Raw genomic sequence first — 20,487 nt, 5'->3', positions numbered from 1 at the left:
TGAATCAAGATCATGGACCTAGGGAGGATGTCTCCCAGGCCACAGCCTGGGCTCAGTGAGTGCCTTTATTCTCTCCTATTACCAATTGTGTGGTGCCTTTCCATAGCCAGCTCCCCATGGATGGGCTTTTCCATTCATCCCCCTTCTCATTTGGTGGTTTTGAAATTCTTAACACCTTTTCCTCCTCTCAAGGGTTTATTGAGGAAGACTTCATACAAATCATTCCTTCTTTTGCGGCCAAGAATGTATCTTTAAGGGGGGTGGCACTGGGTGTAAGCAGTTTTTTCAATGCGTTGTTGGAGTCAGATGGTGTAGAGAAAGTTATCTCTTCAGCAAGTCTAGTCAAGCTTGTAAACGTCCATTGTGGTGGTTCGAAAAATGGGGGGATTTCAACTTCTCGAGGAGGAAAAGTGGCAGATAGTAAGAGAAATAAGAGAAAATGTTTGAGGATGCGGAGTGAGCGCCCAAAGATGAATCTAGGGGAGGACGTTATGATGGAACAAGTTTTGGAGTTGGTCGAAAAGTTGGTGGTGGGTCATGTGAGGGGTCGCAAATTCAATTTCAAAACCTTGTCGGTCAAAGTGGGTGGAATGTACCCTAAGCCAACGTATTCAGGAAACGCCTGAGGTATGTTTGCTAGCAAAAGGGTGGTTCCAACTAAAGTTACAACCTTCAGGTGGATTTGATTCCAGTGGTTTTCAGGAAATGGACGCCTCCCTTTGATGTGAGCAAAGAGCGAATGGATGCTATCCCCATTTGGGTTCATCTTTCGGGCCTTCCCTCTCAGTATTGGAGTCCCACAATCCTTCAGGATATTGGGAACTCCTTGCTCTATTTCTTGAAAGTTGACATGTCTTGTCTGGAGACAGGTGATGGATCAATGGCGTGCAGTCTTGTTAACATTGATCTAAGAGAAGAGTTGATAGATGAAATGGATATTGGGGTTGGAATGGCCCGCATGCAAGTGTTTGACTTCGAAGGGGTGCCTTTTAGATGTTGGCGATGCCATAAATATGGGAATTTAGTGGAACAATGTGGACTTCCTCTCTCCAAGAAGCCATGGAGGGAATCAGAGCTTCCTCCAACTTCGATGGTTCAAGGGGTTTCTAAAGAGTCGATCAAATTTCCACTAACCCATAGTGATAAGGTCCCACTTTCCACAATGAAACCGAGGGAGGAGGTTTAGGCGGACGCGGGTTTACCCGAGGATAATGCCATGCAGCTCGTTGAAACTTTGACTAAGGTGGGACGTGGGGATGGCTCTGATGTTGGGACACCCGGGGAAAGAAACACTATTATGGACACTCTATCTAAAGCAGGTATGAATATGGAATTGGGGCTCTCGAATGTCTCTAAAGTCACAGATGAAATGGTATATGAGTTTTATCACATGCCTTCATACAGGAGCCAAGGCGCGGGCCATTATAAATTTTTGTATTAATATTAGTTGTGTCTTTTAAAAAATTTAGACTTTTTATCAGTCTCATATTCTTGGCATATATGTTGGCTTATGATGGTGGATAGTATTATATGCTTATATCAAAGAACAATATGTGGTTTTGATGTATTTAGTGGTGTCGAGATGTCAACTATCTTGGTATGCTGGAATACACACTGGATGTGTATCTAGAGAATGTAATTTTGTATCATTTTAATCAATAAAAGAAAACTGTGATTTTTTGTGTGGAAGAAAATAATTTTAAAAATAGTAGTAATTTTGTTAATTGTTATGATATTTTTAAATCTTGGCAATGTGAGATGTATCATGAGGGTTTTGATGTCTATTTTAATTTACTAGTCATTTCTTTTATATGGCTACACTGGTTCCTATCAAGATCAAAGACTTTACCCTTCATTGTAAAGATTTGTGAATACACACATACACACTTTCACTCCCCATTTTTTTGTTTTGCAAATTTGTGAGTCTATTTGAGTTTACTAGCCATTTTGCCCTTCATTGTAAAGATTTGTTAACACACACACGCACTTTCACTTGAGACTTTTGTTTTGCAACTCATTAAAAATTGTTTTGCAAATTTGTGGTGAAACAACCTACCTGCCCTAACTACATATTGCTTGACAATTTAAAATGTAAAATGGTACCATTTTTTGCAACTCATTAAAAAACGTTTTGCAAATTTGTACCCAAAGTACATATTGCTTAACAATTTAAAATGCACATGAGGTGCACTGTGTAATGGTAGGGGCGGATGGGTGTAGCACCCCCCACCCAGGTTCGAGTCCTGCTGCGGCAGGTGTATGATGTAACCAAAACAAAAACATGTATGGAAAACACACCAAAACAACATCACGCCAACCTGGACAAAAAAAAGCACAAAAATAGAAAGCATCCTTTTTAAAAATGGAAAGCCCAAGAATTGAACATTTAAAAAGAAAAAAGCATGTAGTCTTTTTTCCTGAAAAAGAAAAGCCCAAGAATTGAAATTTAAAGAAGCGCGAAATCTGAATTGAAGAGAGGAGCGCAGGGATTTTGTCTATCGATAACTGGTAGACGGTTCTAGTGGAAGTAGAGGCGGTCATAGCCGTTGAAGGGAATCCCTATATATATACATATTAAGTCTTTATCAGTTTTCCAGCATTTTCCTCCCTCCTCCGTATCCAGTCTAGTATGCTTGTGTTGTTGGGCTGTCTGAGTCTGTGGTTTGAGTCTGGGTCTATTTGTGTTTAGGTCGAGTTTGAGTCAGTCATGTCTGTCTCTGTGTCTTTGTATGTATATGTGTGGGATAGAGGAGGAGGAGGAGGCTGGAGTGAAGCGGAGACAAGAGCAGGGCAGGGCAGGGCAGTGGAGCCGTTTCATGGAAATCAATTGTCTCTCGGACATTGGCTCTGAGCTGTTTCATGGAAATCAATTGGCGCATGGAGATTAATTAATTATTTCTCAGAAATAGTATGAATCCAAATATATTTAATTTGAGTATTTCTGTGTTCATCTCTGCTCTGTTGACAAAACTAATTCCATTTCATTACCTTGTATTTTTTTTGTGCCGTGTAAATTATTGAACACTCTACACCAAGAATGAATGAATGAACGAAGGGTTGACGTTGTTGCAGGGAAATGAAAGAGGGAAAAGATCGTTGACGTTGGCACTGTTCAAAGCCTACTTAGCCGAAGAAATAAAATCACTAATCCCAATTCCAGGTATATATATCTCTCCTAAAAATGGTGCAGCGTTACCCATTTTTGTGGGATTGAAGGCTCTGCGTCCTCATCAATCATTTCAACCTGATTTGTCCACCATTTCAATCAGATTTAATTTCGCCTTCGTTGCTTCAATCGGCCTGTGTACGGCTCTGGCTTAAGCAGTTTATCGCCATGCCAAGCATCCCTAGCTTTTTGCATGACTTCTCATAGCCTCGTGTTTGGGTTGGGTTAAATCTACGGTGTATTTGTTTAATTTGTGGTTTTGCGGTATAATAGTTTTTGGTTCATGGAGATGAGAATAGGTTTTGGTTCAATTGTCTCTCAGAAATGGTATGGCAGAGTCAAATTCTATTTAATTTCAGAATTTCAGTGTCTCTGCTACTAATTCCATTTCATTATTATGCATTGTATATTATTTAACAATCTTTACGGGCTAATGGATGAAAGCAGGAAAGAGGTTGTCGACGTGGTTGAGAAATGAATGAAAGAAGGAAAGAGGTGGTTCACGTTGTTGCTGTTCAAAGCCTACAGGCTCGCTGAAGAAATGAGATCGAATCCCAATTCCAGGTATGTAGAGATGGCCCTGTATGATTAGTTTAAACCTGGCTAATTGAAGGCTATGCTTCCTCCTCAGTAATTTCTATTAGATTTAATGTTTCCTTCATTGTTTCAATCGGCCTGTGCACCTTTGTCTCTGGCTCTAGCTTCACCAATTTATCCTTTTTGAATGACTTCTCATAGCTTTGTATTTGGGTTTGGGTTTAATCTATGCTGTGTATTACTTTAGTTTAGTTTGTGGTTTTCCTGTATAATCTCTTCTTTATTACTTTAGTAATAAATCCATGTTCTGTTTTGTGTTCTTTGTTCGTTTAACCCGTGGTTTGGTTGTTGGTATAACTCACTGTGTATTTGTTGTGTATTGTGCCGTGTGCATCAGCTGCCATGGATTTAAGGCTCTGTTTCTTCCTCAATAAATTTAATTTACTTTTGTGCCGTGTGCATTAGCCATGGATTTAAGGCTCTGTTTCCTCCACAATAATTTAATTTTACCTCACCTCTTTTACCCTTGATGGCCTACAGTAATTTTATTTTACCCTTGATGGCCTCTGTTTCCTCCTCAATAATTAATTTTACCCTTGATGGGCTCGGTTTCCTCCTTGGTAATTAATTTTGATGGGCTCTGCTTCCTCCTCCTCAATCAGTTATATTAGATTTAATTTTTCCTTCATTACTACTTCAATCGGTCTCCAGCTCTAGCGTCACCAATTTATCCCCTGCGAATTCAAGCATCAATGGCTTTTTGGATGGCTTCTTGGGTTTAATCTGCTGCTGTGTATTAGTTTAGTGTGTGGTTTTCCTGTATAGCAGCTCTTCTTTATTTATCAGTTTAACCCATGGTTTTAGCGATAACCGTGTTTAATGGATTTAAGGCTGTCATTCCTCCTCAATAATTGCAACAACCTGATGTGATTTCAATTAGATTTAATTTCTCCAATCCGCCCACCTGTGTACGCATGTCTCTGGCTCTACCTTAACCAGTTTATCCCCATCAATTCAAGCATCTCTGACTTTTTGCTTGACTTCTCACAGCCCTGTTTTTGGGTTTCATTTGCTGTGTATTGGTTTAGCCTGTGGTTGTTCTGTGGTTGTTCTTTGGTATAACCTATCGTCCATGTTAGTTTAGTTTAATCTGTGGTCCTTTTTTGATATTACTTTGTGCTGTGTGTTGAAGTTTGATTTCTCATAGCCCTGTTTTTGGGTTTCATTTGCTGTGTATTGGTTTAGCCTGTGGTTGTTCTTTGGTATAACCTATCGTCCATGTTAGTTTAGTTTAATCTATGGTCCTTTTTTGATATTACTTTGTGCTGTGTGTTGAAGTTTTTTGTTTTTTGTTTTTTTTTTTTTGTGGTATTTTTGAGCTTTTAAGTGAATGAACGAAATATTGAGCAATTGTGTTGTGTGATCAGGGTGGGTTATCATTAGGTTTTTTCCAGGCTGCTTGACACCCCAACCCAATCCAATCCATGAACTATTATTGTCTAAGGTTAGGTTAGTGCAACACTATGGAATCATCGATTCATTCCAGGATGAGCTTAGGTGTAATCATCTATTTAGTAGAACCAAATGGCCACCTATATATAGCCTTTTGTGTGTGTATTAATTTAAATCAAGTTCGTCCGTCTTCTATAGTCCATCCGGGGGCATATGTTATGTTGTATTAAAAATCTCTCATCCCATTCTTTTATTAAATTTCTTTTTCTTCCAAAAATGCAACATGTCAATTACACAATTAACTCATTCATGGAAATCGGCTTTTCTGCCCCATCTTAGGTTAAATTAATAAATCTTTCGAGTAGGGAATTCTTCGTCTAATTCAACGCGCCCATCAAGTCCGTGTATATATCTATATATATATATATATATAATCACCCCCTGCCATTTGTACTGATTGATTTCCAGGAGAGATGTTCAATGGCTCTGAATTTTTATTTTTTAATAAAATTCATATTAATTATATTATTAAAATTAAATAATAATTTATAATTTAGATTTTTATATAGATTTATAAATTATATTTATCAATTTTATATTATATTGAAAAAGAATATTTATATCATATGTGCATTTTGTTTTTTTATATATTTTTTTTAATTGCAGGTTTGCTTACAAAAGTTGCTCTGTTTTTTTATATTTCTTTTTTAATTCCAGGTTTGCTTACAAGAGTTGCTCCTAAATAAGGGTTTACTTATACTTTCTGAAAAGTATCAACGTAGGTACCACCATTTTCATTATTTGAATATATAATAGAAGAGATATATGTGCAAGAGGAAATACAAAATTTGCAATATACTTCATTAAAAATATTTCATTTTTTCATGTGTTTTTTTTCCTAATATTTATATGTTGTGTGGCAGATTTATTTACATTTACAGGAATGGCTTTCTGAAAAATACCAATGAAGGTACGTTCATTTTCACTATTTGAGTATATAATAGAAGAGATATATATAAAAGAAGAAATACACAATTTTCATTATACTCCATTAAATAAATATTTCTTTTCTTTCATGTGTTTTTTTTCCTAATATTTATATGTTGTATCGTAGATGGCTCTTCATTAGGGTTCTACTTATATGTTGTATTGGAGATTTATTCACAACAATGGTTGTGTTCTCATTATGGTTTTGATCAATGGAAATATTGATGTAGTTATTTTCTTTTCTCAATTTTGTTAGAAAATTATGTACATACACTTATTAATAAAGTGATTTTTTTAATGGAAGGAGTTAAAACGCCTTCCAAATGCTCGAGGAGGATGGGGCCCCATTCTTCTTAGAGTAGTGTAGAGTTTTTTGTGGGTTGATTATTTTTCCTTAAACTCATACATGTCACAACACATTTTTTTATACATATTTACTTTATAGCATTTATACTTAAGACATGCAATTTTACACTTCAATAATCAATTTTATATTTTAAAATTCTTAAAATAATTTCGGCACATAGAAATTATACAATTTTACACAAATGCATGAAAAAACACTAAATATCTCTCTACTAAACAAACCATTCATATTTGGTGGTTTTATACCATTTTTGCATTTTTATTGATTTTTTGAAAGCTTTTTGCCATTTGTGTACTATTTCATATTATTTTCATTTTTATATTATTTTTGTTTTTTATTGATTTTTTGAAAATCTCTGGTTTTTTTTTGGGTATTATTTTATATATTTGTATAGTTAAATAAGATGATATATATAATTGATAAAATTCTGAATTGTGTAAGATGTATTTATTCTGCTGAAATTGTATATCTATTTGTGGTTTTGAAAATGTTTTATTTAAATACTCTGAATCTAAATTCTATGCTGTGTGTTTGTTTTTTTGAATTTGTATTATGTATGTTTATGCCAGAGTAGTTGTATAAATATTTGTATGTGATTTGAAATTGGACACAAATTGAAATTGTGATGTGTTTGTGGTATTGAATTGTGCTTGCAATGAATTTTGTTGTGTAAATTTGAATTTATATATAATGTAGGTGCGTGTTTGCTTATTTGAATTTGTTTTCCTTGTATGTTTATGCCAAAGTGGTTGTATGGATATTTGTATGTGATTTGGAATTAAACACGAAATATAAATTGTAATGTGAGTTTTGTGTATTGAATTGTGATTGCAAATGTGTGTTTTCTGTATTGAATTGTGATTACAATGAATTTTGATTTGTAGAATTGAATGTGTAGATATAGTCTAGGTTTGAATTAATGTGTTGTGTGCTTACTTATTTATAATTGCATAAGCATACTTGACCCTCTGTGTTTGTATGGACTTTAAATTGTATAATGTGTGTTTACTTATGTGATTTGAAATTGTATTGTGGTTTGAAATTGTATTGACTTTAAATTGTATGTGATTTGAAATTGTATTGACTTTAAATTGTAATGTGCTTAGTGTATTGATTTGTAGTCGTGATGAGTTTTATTGCGTGTAATTGTGATTGCAAATGTGTGGTTTTTGTATTGAATTGTGATTGCAATGAAATTTGTTTTGTAGAATTGAATGTGTAGATATAATCTATGTTTGAATTAATTTATTGTGTGCTTACTTATTTAAAATTGCATAAGCATATTTGAGTGTTTGCTTTTGTATCGACTTTAAATTATATAATGTGTGTTTACTTATGTGATTTGAAATTGAAATGTGATTTGAAATTGTATTGACTTTAAATTGTATGTGATTTGAAATTGTAATGTGCTTAGTGTATTGATTTGTAGTTGTGATTTGAAATTGTAATGTGTTTGGTGTATTGATTTGTAGTTGTGATGAGTTTTATTGTGTGTATTTAATGTAGATTTGCTTACTCCTTTGAATTTGAATATGTATGTTTGTTTATTTGAAATTGTTTACATATGTATATAGAGTGTTTTGTCAATGGTTTGTTATGTATATTGTACGTTTGTGTGTGATTTGAAATTGTAATGTGCTTGGTGTATTGATTTCTAGTTGTGATGAGTTTTATTGTGTGTATTTAATGTAGATTTGGTTACTCTGAATTTGAATATGTATGTTTGTTTATTTGAAATTGTTTATGTATGTATATGCAGTGTTTTGTCAATGGTTTGTTATGTATATTGATTTGAACTTGTATATGAATTCGTAATGCTTATCTTTGTCATGTTGATATTGTTTGTACTTGATGTAGCATATGCATGTAAGAGTGGTTTTATCAATGTTATGTTTGTATGTGATTTGAAATTGTAATGTGCTTGGTGTATTGATTTGTAAGGGGGATTAATTTTATTCACTGCATTTATTGTAGGTTTGCTAAGTCCATTGTTTTTAAATTTGTATATGTATGTTTGTTTACTTGAAATTGTTTATGTATGTATATGAAGTGGGTTGTCAATGTTTGGTTATGTCTTTTGATTTGAACTTGTATGTGAATTTGTAATGTTTATCTTCTTTGTGTTGATATTGCATGTGTATGTAAGAAAGGTTTTATCAATGTTATGGTTTATGATGTATGTTTGTATGCAGTTTGAAATTGTAATGTGCTTGGTGTATTGATTTCTCATTGTACTATTTTATAAAATATTATATGTATATATATATATATATATATTTTAATTCAAACTTTTTAAATATTTTGAAATCTTTTTTTTTTTTCTTCTTTTTAAATGAATTTTCTTGCATTTATCATTTAAAAACTAACAAGTTAACTTTAACACTTGCAACAAAATACGTGCATTTTATTACATATAATTTTAACTTGTTCTTGAGAAAAATAAAAAATATTATTAGTAACTATTTTTAAAAACATCAATATGATTAATTATAAATTTTTATCATAATTTATTTACATTCATGCTAAGAAAATTAATATGTTATTAAAAAAATACATTAATATTATTAATCATTTAACTTATTAAACTAATATATATATATATATATATATATATATATATATATATATATATATATATATATATATATATCCATTAATATCATTAATCTAAGTATGGGGGTTTATGCAGTGCATTATATTAGATATCATTTTGGGATTCAACTGCGTTAAGTAAGTCATTCACGTATGAGCTAGAGGTGATCTGGGATGGGTGACCTCCTAGGAAATCCTGGTTACCGGGTGCAAGCCCCAAAAGTGATGATTGATGCTATGTGATTCATTTCACTAGTTTCAATCCCACTTCTTCACCCCTGTGAGCATCACCCGATGCAATGAGTGCTAAGTGAACTATTCAAAAATCATGAGAAATTAGTCAGTTACGACTACCTCTCATGGAAATGGTCATACGTGAATGACTTACTTAACACAGTTGAATCCAAAAATGATATCTAATATAATGCACTGCGTAAACCCCCATACTTAAATTCAAAAAAGAGTGAAGGGATCTCTAATTGAATGGTTCATGAGGCACAATACTTGCTAAGGTTTTGCAAATGGGGTAGCAAGCTAAGTGAGCTTGATTGTGGAGAAAACTCCACAGTTAAGCGCGCTTGACCCAGAGGCGATCTGGGATGGGTGACCTCCCGGGAAGTCCTGGTTACCGGGTGCAAGCCCCGGAAGTGATGATTGATGCTATGTGATTCATTTCATTAGTTTCAATCCCACTTCTTCACCCCTGTGAGCATCACTTGATGCAATGAGTGCTAAGTGAACTATTCAAAAATCATGAGAAATTAGTCAGTTACAACTACCTCTCATGAAAATGGTCATATGTGAATGACTTACTTAACGCAGTTGAATCCCAAAATGATATCTAATATAATGCACTGCGTAAACCCCCATACTTAAATTCAAAAAAGAGTGAAGGGATCTCTAATTGAATGGTTCATGAGGCACAATACTTGCTAAGGTTTTGCAAATGGGGTAGCAAGCTAAGTGGGCTTGATTGTGGAGAAAACTCCACAGTTAAGCGCGCTTGACCTAGAGGCGATCTGGGATGGGTGACCTCCCGGGAAGTCCTGGTTATCGGTTGCAAGCCCCGGAAGTGATGATTGATGCTATGTGATTCATTTCACTAGTTTCAATCCCACTTCTTCACCCCTGTGAGCATCACCCGATGCAATGAGTGATGCAATGAGTGCTAAGTGAACTATTCAAAAACCATGAGAAATTAGTCAGTTACGACTACCTCTCATGGAAATGGTCATACGTGAATGACTTACTTAACGCAGTTGAATCCCAAAATGATATCTAATTATCATTAATCATTTAACATATTAAATCAATATAATTAAAGCAATTGTGCATGTTGATATGTTAAAAACTCTATATCAACAAAAGTGCACACAAGTTTTTGGGGCACATAAGCTTCCACCTTCACGTGATTGACCATGTTAGTAGAGATCAAATTCTCGAAGCAAAGAGGAGCTGATTTTTTATTTTTTAATGAAAATTATTATAATAAACATAATAAAAATAAATAAATTATTATAATAAATTATAAATAAATAAATTACATAATAAATAATAAATTGTTATAATAAATATTTAAAAATAAACATAATAAATTATTATAATTATCATAAAAAATTATAAATAAATAAAAAATAATTGTAAATTATAAGTATAATTATTATAAAAAAATAAATGATTTCCCAACAATAAAATTTAACCCATTTAAAATATAGCATTTCAAGCAAATGAAAATGAATTAAACATTACCTCACTCAATAAGAACTCATATCGACAATGCAATTACAAACTCATAACAAAAAGAAGATTTTTAAATTATTAATGCCAATTATTATAATCCATATTTAAACCTAATATATATTGAAATTATTATTACATTAAATTACAAATTAATAAATAATTGCAAATAATAATTACAAATAATAAACACAATAAATAAATAAAGAACTCATATTGACAATGCAATTACAAACTCATAACAAAAAGAAGATTTTTAAATTATTAATGCCAATTATTATAATCAATATTTAAACCTAATATATATTGAAATTATTATTACATTAAATTACAAATTAATAAATAATTGCAAATAATAATTACACATAATAAACACAGTAAATAAATTATTATTATAAACGTAATATATAATAAAGAAATTATTATAATTACTATATTAAATAACTAATTAATTATGAATAATAAATAATTATTATAATAATTAAATAATTCTTATAATAAATTATAAATAATTTTTTTTATTATTATTTAAAAATAAATCTAATAATTAAAATATTAAATATTATAATAGATATAAATAAACATATCCCAACAATAAACTTTTATATCGTATATACATTTTAACCTATTTAAAATATAATAATGAAAATGAATTAAATGCTACATTTACTCAATAAGAAAATATTAAACCAACCCACTGAACCTTTTTATAAATAAATTGACTCACCTTTATTGTAAGATAAAAAAAGTGGTGATTTCATCCTTTAGTATCTTTACACTTGAAGAGATCTTAACAAACCTATTTAAAATATAATAGTGAAAATGAATCAAATGCTACATTTTACTCAATAAGAAAATATTAATCCAACCCACTAAACCTTTTTTATAAATAAATTGACTCACCTTTATTGTAAGATAGAAAAAGTGGTGATTCCATCCTTTAGTATCTTTACACTTGAAGAGATGTTAACAATCAATGTCTTATAAGGACATTGTGTCTTTTACTAGTGATATAATTTGTTGTAAAATATGGTACATAAATTATATTGAATTAAGTATTTTCCTTTTATTAAATCAATAATGTACTAAAAAGTGAAAGATAGTTATTCCCATGTTTATTTAAAAAAAAAAAAATCAATAATTATGATATTTTGTCAATATAATTTATAAAAGTATACATTCACCATATTAAATTAAATCAATATAATAAAAGTCAAAGACATAATTATTCTTCACATGTATAATAAATAAATAAGTATTATGACATTTTATCCAACATGTGCGTTACACTGAAAAATATAATTTGAAAATTGTGCATACTCCATATTATATTAAATTTTGCCTCCTACTAAATTGACTACATAATAAAAACTAAAGACAATTTGAAATAACAAAGCAATGCTTCCACTTAAGGTATTAGGTGCATCTAGGGTCGCAACCAAGTGGAGTCTCATACAATCCTATTTATAGAAGCCCATTAGAGGGCAAATTGTTCTTCTATTCAACTTTAGGGATGACTACATCCTAGGCTCATCCTATTTATAGATGCCCATTATTGGGAAAATTGTTCTTCCATGTCCAAAATACATATATTCATGGTTATAAAACATGCACATTACGAGTTTGACTTGAAACCGTGTGATCCTTGTTGTTGTTGTATAGTATTTGTGTAGTTATATCACATTAATTAAGGCCTCTCTAACCTACCCAATTGCAAGCTTTCTATCAAAAGGGTAGGTGTATATGAGTAGACCTAATGGTTATGAACATGTGCTTCCTCATATGAGGCCACATGTTCAAATCTAGAGTTGGGGTAGAGTATGTACACTTTTGTGGACTTTAGTAGTCAAATTACTACGTGAAGACAGGTCCTACACAAACAAGGAAATCTCATACATCAATTTGGTGTATAACCATGACGTTAAAATTATATTATTATTAATATTCATATGGCCTTTCCCAAAAATACAGTATCATATTTTGCACTCTTATCAATCTAGATAGTGGAAATTTGACTTTTCTTCAAATATTGAATTTCTTTGTGTAATTTAGTCAAGACAAACTTGAAATTGTTATATATAAACATCTGTCTTACTATGATGGATGATTTCATCTACAAAAATGTGGGGAAGTGAGTTACAAGTTTGACTTGAAACCTTGCAATCATTGCAGTTGTCGTATACTATTTTTGTAGTCATATCACATTCATTAAAGCCTCGCCGACCTATCAAAAGGGTAGGTGTATATGAGTCGACCTAATGGTTATGAACATGTGCTTCCTCGTATGAGGCCACGTGTTTAAATCTAGAGTGTGGGTAGAGTATGTAAATTTTCGAAGACTTTAGCAATGAAATTGCCACGTGATGACGAATCATTTGTTACACAATCAAGGTGATCTCATACATCAATTTGGTGTTTGGGCTTGACCATGACTTTAAAATTAGACTATTATTATTATTATTATTCATATGGCCTTTACAAAAATGCTTTGTCATATTTTGTATTGTGATCAATCTAGATAGTGGAGATTTGACTTACTTTCAAATATTGAATTTCCCTACCTAAATATTATAGTTGCGTAATTTATTCAAGGTAAGCTTGAAATTGTTATATATAAACATCCAACTTACTATGATTCATGTCATCCACAAGAATTTGAGGAAGCATCCTTTAGTTTTCCCCACAGGGTTTTCCTTCAAGAGGAAAGCACACATGACTTTAAGAAAAATAAATGAGCACTCCATTTAAAAAGGAAAGGTCATGCAAACTTTGAAAGTTGAAAGGAAATTTATGATGAACTATATAGACATACCCCTTACCAAAGGTTGTGGAATGTCCCATCCTCCAATAACAAGGACCTAAATGAAGTAAAAGTTAGCCAACCCTACAAACTCTCCATTCTTAATTTTATTTAACTTTGATTCTTTTAAGAACTTGTCCTTTTTAAATCTCAAAGGATTGAATATGAGGCCTCTTAGGTTTGGACAATTAATACATAAACAACCCAGGAATTTCTCCAATTCAAACTTGTAGTGTTGGTCCATGAATATGGCGTATCTTATATTTTGCAAACCCCATCAAAGCCATATCATTAAAAGATACGAATTATACTAGAAATTTTATGAAATACACACATGCCTTACCCCCTGGTCTAAGACCTAGGTTTTCCACAATCAATAATGAGCGCCTTCAGCAACAAAACAAAAACCCAAGCCCATTATTCTCTAGCATCGCACATCGCCAAGTTGAAACTACAATCATGTATAGGCTCTGAATTCATACACTTTAAATGCCTTGAATTCATGCGAAATGCCTTTAAAAGATATGCAAACTACATGAAATGGATATGCCTATCAAAGACACATACTCTGATAATAGTGGAAAAATGTGTAGCGAAAGCATACAACCAAAAGCTTAGGTCACACTAACGTTCTAGTATATTTTTAGAACTGCTTCTTGGACAATATTTTTTTAAATTAAAATCAAACCACTAAATCTTACAGAGGGATTAATCATTTACATAAATCTATCAACACAGATATCATCAACCGAGTAACTAAAGACAATGGTATAAGTCAAACAATCAATTGATTTGATAGACACCTTAGATTATTTGCATACCACAATGCAACAAAGAACAAGGTGGGCCGTCGATTTCTTATGAATAATTTAACCTGCGAAACTCCTCCCATGTTCAAGTTGCTTCCCAGACAGGATCAGCATTTGTTGACCTAAAAGAATTCCCTGTTTATCTTGAAATTTAGCCTCCTAAAAATAGAGCATACCACATGAACACATTGAGAGGCATACTATCTAGCTAGATAAATTAAAAAATACATTAGGCATCATTGAAAGCATGAAACAAGTCCACACATTGAGAAACATATTATCTATTTAGATAAAATAAATAAATAAAAAACACATTAGGCATCATTAAAATCATAAAACAAGCTTTTAGTGAATTTGATAGTATGCCACTAGAGTTTTCCAAGAGGAAAAACACATGTATTCTACATGAGAAGGCATAATAATTGATTTCAAAAGATCACTAGAAAATAGCAACGACCTTTAAAATTTAAAACCAAACTTATATTACAAAATTAGATAAGTATTAAACCAAATTTACATTTGAAAATTAGCTAAGTACTAAAAAAAACCATAATTCTTAACGAATTGCAACCCCAACTAAAAATGTATGATTCCCAACATCACTTGCCATATAGCTTCTAAAACCCACCACAAAGGACCAAATGCATCCTTCCAAAATGATTCCTAACATGGGATCAACCTTCGCATATCTAGAGGAATTCCCTCATCTTGAAACTTGCCTCCACTATATCAATATTGTGGAAGCTCTTAGCGTCAACTGTAATACTCCTATCAATGAATGTCTTCACAAAAATCTGCATACCCCCTCAAAAATGAAGGAAAAGAAGCATTGTAGATTCCCCTAACTGTCATTATCGGCCATAATCAACCAGAGTTCTACTATCATCTTCACATTGCTTTCCCAACAAAGAACAATCTTTGATGATCTCAAGGAATTCCATCCTTGCCTTGAATTTTGGCCTTGTTCATGGTATCTGAAATCTCAACGTCAATAGTAATTGTCTTCCCAATTAGAGTTTCGACAAAGATATGCATTCCACCTCTCAAACACAAAACCAAGTGAAAAGATGATTTCTTTTGGATGTTTATAATCACTTCAGGTACAACCATCCTCCAGTTTCTTTCTAGCAAGATTCATTGTTAGTAGCTAGAATGTATGCCCTCTTCAACTTGTATCTTTTCCTAGCTTAACTTGTATACCCTCCTTAATGGTGCCTGAGATCTCCCCCTCAAAAGAATGGTTTTGCCACTCAAAGCTAAATACAGAATTCCATCCCATAATTGAGGAAAGGCAGCAAATGCTTTCCAATGAGTTTCTAGAATCTTGACGTTCACATTGTCAAAATAGTCAGAACTCTCTACCCCTAGATATAGTATTTCCAATGAATACCTTCACTAGCTCTTTTAAGTTAATGTCTTTACAAATATCTACTTATTGGAAACCACTGATACAAAACAAGCCTCCATACCAAAAAAGCATATGATAAAGTGAATCAACTTTTATAATAAAACAATTCGAACAAGAAATATATAACTTACCCTTCTTTATCCTTAAAAATGAAAATAAACTTCAACATATACCAAAAAAAATGTATGATAAAGTCAATCAAAGTTTTCAATAAAACAATTCAAACAAGTAAGAAATAACATTCCTTTCTCTATCCTTCACCTTTCTCTATCCTTCAAACTGAAAGTAAACTTCATTTCCAAATAGGTTATGAGGTAAAGACCAAAAAAAAAAATGTGGCAATCTACAAACTACCAAAATACACTGAATTCAAAGAAACTGAAAATCCTCCGTGATGTTATTTCAAACAATGAAAACTAAATTCAGTATCAATGGGTAAAACATACTAAGATACCTCTTTTTTTGAGTTTTGTTTAGTTTTGAATTTCACATCAAGCATAGCTAAAGTGTTAAATATGTAACCATTTATGGTATCTAAAAATTCCAGGGAACTGATTGGGGGATATTTTACCAAAAAACCTTACTCTTTTGGGCTAATTCAAACACGATAAAATTTCAAATTAGCACCGACGAGTAAGTCATACTAAGATACATAAATTTATTAGTTTTGTCTAGTTTTGAATTTCCTAGCTGGCATCGCTGAAGTGCTAAATATGTGACCACTTCTTCTAATTTCAAAGAAAAAAAGGTTTTGCGCCTGTTTTGAAAAAAAAAAAAAGAGGCACTAAATTTCCAAGGAAAATTGTAAAATAGCACTCAAAAAAGAAAAGAAACCTTAAAGAAGGAGAGGATGCATCTAAAGATGCCAAGGACCAACTGAGAAGTAAACACAAAAAGATACATAAGATTTCCATACATTGTAAGGAAAGGCAGTTGTGACAAATTAGGACTGATTCTCTTCAATTCAATGTCAAATTGAAAGGTGAATATTGAGAGAATAAAATGAAATGTAACTCTTGTCAAGGCCTAACTAAGAAGCGTTATATCATTATGCTTCTGCAAGACCCTAATCATTTAAAATTCCAAAATAATTATTCCAAGATAAGCCAAGCAAGAGAAATATGTTGCCATTGCATGGAAGCTTTTGTTACAGGAAACTAATGATCTTCACCATTATCTAACATCTCAACCCATTCACAGGACCCGCCATTATCAAAATCAGCCTCAGATCCATAATATATATAGAAACAAATTATCTCCCCATAACCAACTAGGCTCACTTTTGTAACATCGATGTCTACAATCTGTAGTAAGTGTCCTAGTTTACATGAATATTAAATAGAAATATTCAAGAAAGCTAATTCAATGTGCTCTTCATTTCAGCCCTTGTAATGTTGATGGTACAGTACATATTCAAAAAAAACTATTCAACACATGCCTAATACCAAATGCAAACACAGGTAGGAAACATTAACATCGTAAGTTTCAAGAAGCCATGTCAAATTCAGACATTGAGAAAACTAGCTATATGCAAGAGGGAGAAAAAACAAACAGCTTATCGACTCAAAATTTGTCCATCTTTAACAACATGCGCGTCTTATCAGTAGTTCGGGAAAATAAAAATTGTTTCTCATTTAGCTAAGCCATACTAGTATAAGGGCAGTGTCAGTTTAGAAAAATGTCAATACTAGATAACAATTCATACAAAATCTATAGATTTGTAGCTGACACAAATTAACTAAAAAGAAATTATCCATCAAAATTCCTACTATGCCACTAAATCTCCAATCCAACTGCATCAGTATCATAGACGGTATTAAATGACATTTAGAAAAGCATTGGAGAAGTTTCTTTCCTGGATAAATAGAACTACAAAGAAAGCTACAGAACACTGTAAGATATAAACAACTTCATGCAACATTATATGTGAAGCAGAATCTAATCATACAAGAATACCACAAACCTGATTCATATAAGATATTAAATTACAAGGCAAAGCATCAATAAAGCAAACCAAATAGTAGCACTTATAACTCTTGACCTTTTCAAATAAGTACAAAATAGAAATGGCAAGAAACTAGACCAACCTCTCTATCACATGCATGATTAAGTGTTGTAATCTCCCGTAAGATTCCCTGTAACCATCATTACAGTGTCCACATCATCAACAGTGATTTTTTTTTTTGGTATAAATCATTAAGTTTCTTTGGAACATTGTTGCTTGTACTGTCTGTGAGACTAGTGCCAATCTCATTGTCAAGCCCAATATGCCTTGCCTTTAGTTTCTTTTCTAAGTCTATGCTAAAGCAACCTCTATTCTCCATAAATAAATAAAAGTGAACCCCAGGTTCTACATCAATTTTCTTGGTTTCTTCTTGTCAAGCTTTGTTGTTCAACTCCTTTGATACAATATTTTGCAGGGTACTTTCTTCATAACTATTAAGACCTTGAGCAGGAAAATATGCATATCGATTTCTGGCTTGTCTCCACTGTGTTTGGCTTCTTGATGTATGTAAATTTTCCCCCTTATACATAGACTACCCCTCGAGACCAAATTTACCCAGGTAGGTGAGGTAGATCCTAAGCAAGATCCACCTCACCCACAATATTGCAGGAGCATATCCTCCCCTTGAACTGGGACTAACTTGATTCCCCATGGAAAAGTGCTTACGTCACCCACAATTGAAATTTCAAATATTTCCCAATTGGGATTAACACTATTCAATTTCCAATTTTCTCTCTTTGGTTAGGCAGCTACTTTTTAAGGGGTACTCCACTTGTTCTAAATATAGACTCTATTACAAGTACCATGTTTAACATAGCACTAAGTTGGTCTTAATTCCCTCTGTTACCAGCATTTTAAACAAAAGGTAGTTATCATTTTAAACAAAAGGTTGATTCATGACAAACGTTTCTTCGAATGGAGAGTTCTTTACAGATTCCAATTGTAAATTATATCAGAGTGTTGGAAGGCTGCTTTAAAAAGGAAAGAGTTATCAGAAGTCACTAGGAAAGTCTCATGGTAGGTATTGACACTGATATTGAAAATATGGATTCACTGTTATTGACTAAAAGCACCAAGACGCTTGGCTTGCTTTGTTAGCAGATCTTTCACCAGGAGAACAGAGCATTGTTGTTGTTGTCTTTCGTTATACCAGGTTGTCTCAACCTGATAAACAAGTCACAAAAACACAGGTTGTTGTTGTTGTTTCCACTGAAGAGGCAACATAAGTTGTCTGAGAGGAGCTAGCTCCTATCAAAGCAGAATCATTGGCTGAAACTAGAGTTGCAACACATGCTTCTCTAGAAGCCCAAGTGGGAGATTTAAATGAGGATCTCATAAAGGATAACTTCGTTATTGTATATCAGCTTTTGGATGAGAAGATGGATAGTGGATTTCCTTTAACTAAACAACCTAATATTTTGAATGACATAATTGCACCACCAAATATTGTCAATAGAATGTTTAAATGTTGTGATTGGGGGTTCTTCAAGTGTGAGCAATACTCTTCCACGTGCCATTGCAACTCATGCTCCATGGCATGCAAGTGACCTAAAACATCCAAACAATGAAGTTTTTGATGCCATTATCAACAAGGATGGATTTCTTTTGAAGTGTGAAGTTTTTGGTAAGGTGCAAGTGAATTCCCGACTCTCTGGTGCACCCAATTTAATGCCAATCCTTCTATTATTAATGATTCCAAGTTTCACCCATTTAATGCCAATCCTACTATTATTAATGATATTATATTTCACCTATGTGTTCGTTCTCAACCATGGGAATCTCACCAAGTTTTATTATTGGTGCCACTTAACGGGGACTTACAAGATTATGTAAGAATATCCTTCAAGAGTATCCGCAAAAAATGAGCCTGCCACTTCCTAGTTATCTCTGTCAAAGGTCAGGAAAGATACATTTGCCAACTTTTATCTATGTTGTTGAAGTCTTTAGGGTTCATTATACAAGGAGTGTTACACACACTAAAAAAAATAAACAGAAATTAAGGATGATCGAACAACATGATTGGAATTCAAGCACAAGTTTTTGATTCTGATAAGGAGAGGTTGTTGTTCCAAATATTTCTTCCTTTGAAGCTGTTGTTTCATACCATATTGACTTCCCAGCTTCAATTTTCTCCAAGAAAAATGGTTAGCTGTTGGGTTGGAAAGGCTGCGTCTCCCTGATTGGACGAGATTTTTGAGACTTCCAATCATTGTTTGAGGGTTTTCCTTCATGAAGGATGCATTGTTTAAGAATTTAGGGATTTGAGAATCAATTAAGGAATTAGAGAGTTGCATAGAGTGGAGCTAACAAAGATTAATTATTGAGTGGTGGAAGAGAGGATCAGCATGACATGGGCCAGAATAAATGTGAGAACATACATGGCCGGTTCCGATCACTTCGGTTGTGTAGTGCGGGGCTTAGAAAGCAGCTCGAGCATAAGAAAAAGAGGAAAAAGGATTTCTGCAAAAGGACCCTTTGTGTTCCCTATCCGGTCTAGGGTGGTTGGAGCTAAGTATTCTTCACACTGTACAGTGGACGTCTCTGGCACAACAGAACAGGTTGAATGTGTTTCTTGATGTAACTGCTTTGGGACAAGAGAATATGTCTCTCTTTAAGCCAGATTTTAT

The 20,487-nt window shown here is 32.9% G+C and overlaps 1 long non-coding RNA gene across 1 annotated transcript; it reads left to right on the top strand.

Annotated features, from left to right (window-relative positions):
• The first annotated feature begins 3,192 nt into the window (after positions 1–3,192).
• LOC149195648 (uncharacterized) lies at positions 3,193–6,123 on the top strand. The gene is made up of 4 exons (XR_016255163.1): positions 3,193–3,493; positions 3,614–3,730; positions 5,873–5,933; positions 6,079–6,123. It is a non-coding gene; the product is annotated as an uncharacterized LOC149195648 (long non-coding RNA).
• The last annotated feature ends 14,364 nt before the right edge of the window (positions 6,124–20,487 follow it).

Source organism: Pinus tabuliformis, chromosome 2_2 (assembly GCF_031772625.1).
Source record: "Pinus tabuliformis cultivar Carrire ecotype Pingquan chromosome 2_2, CPIR1, whole genome shotgun sequence".
Lineage (NCBI taxonomy): Eukaryota > Viridiplantae > Streptophyta > Pinopsida > Pinales > Pinaceae > Pinus > Pinus tabuliformis.
The sequence above is the reverse complement of the archived record's forward strand: the minus strand, read 5'-3'. Positions and strand labels throughout refer to the sequence as shown.